Source organism: Petaurus breviceps, unplaced genomic scaffold, assembly GCF_028583685.1.
Source record: "Petaurus breviceps papuanus isolate PSGF00001 unplaced genomic scaffold, PetGlider_PUasm1.0 79, whole genome shotgun sequence".
In the NCBI taxonomy this organism is placed as follows: Eukaryota; Metazoa; Chordata; class Mammalia; order Diprotodontia; family Petauridae; genus Petaurus; species Petaurus breviceps.
The window spans coordinates 20135581-20140043 of record NW_027186523.1 but is presented as its reverse complement, the minus strand read 5'-3'; positions in this window follow the sequence as shown (position 1 = coordinate 20140043).

Below are 4463 nucleotides of genomic sequence, written 5' to 3'. Positions count from 1 at the left end.
TTTCACTGTTTTAATGACCCAGATCAGTCAGTAAAATTAATTAATTTGAAGTTTACTTCCTTTTAAGGTTGTTCACATTTGTATTATTGGGAGCATAATGTTCAGTCATCTTCTAATCAATGGATATGTTCATATTCTAGCTTATACTACAGTTATACACATACTTGTATATTCATGCATGCAATAATATAGCTCTAAATATTGAGTCATACACCACAACCCCCTATTTTACAGTTGAGAAAACTGATGCCAAGTGATACTTATTATGTTTTATATTTTCAAATAACTTCCACTTATCTCATTTTATCTTCACAATATCCCCATAAAGTAAGGCAGGTATCATTTTACACATTTACACATTGCCATCATATATTAGGTGATTGTCTCAGGAGCATTTGATGAGTGAGACATAAACTAAGGACTGGAACCCAGGTCTCTTGGCTATTAACCCAGCGTTTTTTCCATTCCCCCATGGTGTTTTTCCAAAATAATTTTTAAAGAACCTTTATTTCTACCAATTAAATTCAGACTTGAATTGTTCCATGTGAACCTGTATCCTATTAGTTGGTAAAATAGAAGCCTTCATAGAAGTGGTATTAGAAGACTTGGGGGGGGGGGGGTTGGGTACCTTTAGAAAGTGAGAGTAAAAATCACTCTAAAGTGAGATTTAGAATCAGATTCTTCCTGATACAAATCAGAAGGGAAGTGATATTATCAATAAATAGATGGCCATCCCTACCAATGAAGCCTATATTTAATATGGAAAATAACTACAGAAAATACTGCACTCTTAGCTGTGAACAAAAATTACATTTGGTCTAGTCATTATTAATAGATTGATGATGAAATCAGTACCTGACAGAATAAAATTAAATTGCAAAAATTGCATCAAGGAAGGAAGCAAGACATTCTAAATGCAGGGATTTTTGGGTGATACTTCAAAGCAGGATAGAATATTACCTTATTGTGTGCTACTGTGCTTCATGCCACCATGCAAATATAGATATTTTTGGCATGTGGAGATAAGATGGTGTAGTAAAGGCAGTTACTCACCTGAATTCTCCCCCCAAACCCTTCAGATATTTTAAAAAATTAGCCTAAACAAATTCTAGCATGGCAGAATCCATAAAAAGACAGGTTAAAACAATTTTCCAGCCCAAGACAACATATAAGCCCCAGCATACCAGGAGCAGGTCCCAGGCTGACAGAATCCGTAGTAGCTATAGCATTTTTCAGAATTCTCAGCCCACAGACAGAAAGGGGATTGAATGACTGGTGAGATGGAGATTTATAGGGGTCCCTTTGCCTGCATAAGGGGCAGGATTCTGTGGCATTGCCTATACTTGGATTTAGGTCATTGTCCTGGGTCTTAGTCCCTGTGTAGGGAGGAACACTAGCACACGAGATCTTGCAGCCACAGAGGAGCAGGGACTCTGGTCACAGTTATAGGGTTGAAAAGTGTTTGTGGTCACTCAAAAACCAGTGCCCAGTACAGGAGAGTAATAGACACCTCTCTCTAGATCATACCCTATTGGAAGGGCCAAAACATACAGGTTCATAGAATTACCTCTGAAAGCACCTGCACGCGCGCGTGCACACACACACACACACACATCCTGAGGCTCAGGACAGTTCTCTTTCCCCCACTTCAGCATAGAGTTAAATCAAGAAATAAACTGGAAAAGGAGCATACAACAGAAATAAATTCTGACCACAGAAAGTTACTATGGTGGCAAGGAAGATTAAAACATTCTCAGAAGAAGACAACAATCTGAAAATTCCTGCATCTAAAGTCTCCAAGAATAATATGAACTGGTCTCAAGAATTATATGGAAGAGCTCATATATGATTTTAAAAAATCAAGTGAGAAAGGTAGAGGAAAAATTGGGAAGAAAAATGAGAGTGATAACAAGAAAATAATGAAAAAAAGAGTTAAAAGCTTGGTAAAGTAGGCACAAAAAATAACACCTTAAAAAACAGACTAGGTAAAATGCTAAAAGAGTCACAAAAATCTAATGAGGAGAAGAATATTTTGAAAAGTAAAATTGGTCAAATGTAAAAAAGATATAAAAAATTTCACTGAAGAGAAAAACTCTTTAAAAAGTGGAATTGGCCTAGTTGTAAAGGAAGCACAAAAGCTTCCTGGGAAGAAAAAAAAAAAATCCCTAAAATTTAGAATTAAGCAAATGAAAGCTAATGACTTTATGACACATCAAGAAACAATCAAACAAAATCAAAATAGTGAAAAAAATGGAAGAAAATGAGAAATATCCCATTAGAAAAAACAACTGACCTGGTAAATTGATCCAGAACAGATAATTTCAGAATTATTGGATTACCTGAAAACTATGATCAAAAAAAAGAACATAGAAATTATCAAGGAAAAATGCCCTGATGTTCTAGAATTAGAGAGTAAAATAGAAACGAAAAGAATTCACCAATCACCAGCTAAAAGAGATTATAAAATGATAACTCCCAGGAATATGATAACCAAATCCAGGAGGAAACACTGCAAGCAACCAAAAAGAAAAAGAAAAATACAAGTATTGTGGAGCCACAGTCAAGGATAACATAAGTTTTAGCATTTTCTACATTAAAAGATCAGAAGCCTTGGAATATGGTATTCTGGAGAGCCTAAGAGCTTAGGTTACAACCAAGAATCACCTACCTGAGAAACTGAATATAATCCTTCAGGGGTAAATGGATATACAACAAAATAGAGGACTTTCAAGCATTCTTGATATTTATAACTCCTAAAAACTTTCTCAATTTTAGGAAAGTTAGGAAAATACATAGAATGCAGAGGTGTAAATTGAATGTGATAGTATGATCATCTAAAAAAACATAAAATGAGGGGATTAGAAAGATGAAGGTAAGTGGTAGAAGAGGAAAGGGAGATGCAAAATGGGGTAAAATATTAGACATTAAAGAAGCCTGAAAGAGATTTTACAATGGAGGGCAAAAAGGGGAAATGGCAAGGGGAAGACATGAACCTTACTCTCATAAGAATTGGCACACAGATGGAAAAATATACACACTCAATTGGATATAGCAATCCATTTTGTCACACAGGAAAGTAGAAAAGGAAGGGAATAAGAAAAGGGAGTAAGGAGTTAATAGAAGGGAGGTCAGCTTTCAGACAAAGTAGTCAGTTATCTATAGTCATTAAAAATGCTCTAAATAACTATTGATGACAGAAATGCACATTAAAACAACTCTGAGTTACTACCTCACTCCTGTCAGATTACTTAATATAGGAAAATGACAAATGCTGGACTGGATGTGGGAAAATTAAAACATTAATGAACTATTGGTGAAGTTGTATACTGATTTAACCATTCTGAAGACCAATGTGGAACTGTGCCCTAAGGGCTATAAAACCATGCATATGCTTTGACCAAGCAATACCACTATTATGTCTGTATCCCAAAGAGATAAAAAACAAAAAGGAAAATGATCTATGTGTACAAAAATATCTATAGCAGCTCTTTTAGTGCTGGCAAAGAATTGGAAATTGAGGGGATTAATTCCATTAATTATGGAAAGGCTGAACAAGTTGTATATGATTATGATGGAATGATATTGTGGTTTGAGAAACAATGAACAGGACTCTCTTAGAAGAAAACAAAAAACATGGAAAGATATGAACTGATGCAAAGTGAAATGAACAGAACCAGAAGTGTACCCAGTAACATCAACATCGAATGATGATGTCTACCATGAATAACTTGCATCAATACAATGATACTAGACAATTCTGTAGGACTTATGAAGAAAGATACCATTCATCTCCAGAGAAATAACTGATAGAGCAGTAATAAAGAAAAAAGATTATTTTTAAATTTTTTCAATTTTTCTTGTGGTTTTTAGCAAGTTTATTTTCACAGAATGATACTCAGAAGTGTGCTTTGCATGACTACATGTGTATAACCTATGTCAAATTCCTTGGCTTCTCAATGAGGGGGTAGAGAAGGAAGGAGAGAATTTGGAACTCCAAATTTGAAAAAAAAAATGCTAAAATTGTTTGTACATGTAATTGAGAAAAAACATCTTAGATAAGGTAAAAATGAAGGTTTTAAAAATGTTAAATCAAGCGATGAGTTAAAAATTGATTATAAATTTTAAATAATGTTAAAAATTATATCAGAGACATACAGCTAAGATATCTGGAAAAATTATTTTACATACAAAAGTATCATTTGTGACAGAATTTCTAGAAAAGCAGAAATAGCCTCTAGAATCCCTTATATTGTTTTCAATTTAATGAATTAAGAAATTTCCATTGGCAGTAGTTCTACTAAAATAAGATTCTCTGTGGAAGAAAAGTCTATAATGCTGATAGAAGGTATGAATTGACAGAACCAACTTATGGATAATGATTTTCTTCATACTTAGCTTGGCTAATCTTTGGATAGTAGGCGAGAAACTTCTCTCTCTCTCTCTCTCTCTCTCTCTCTCTCTCT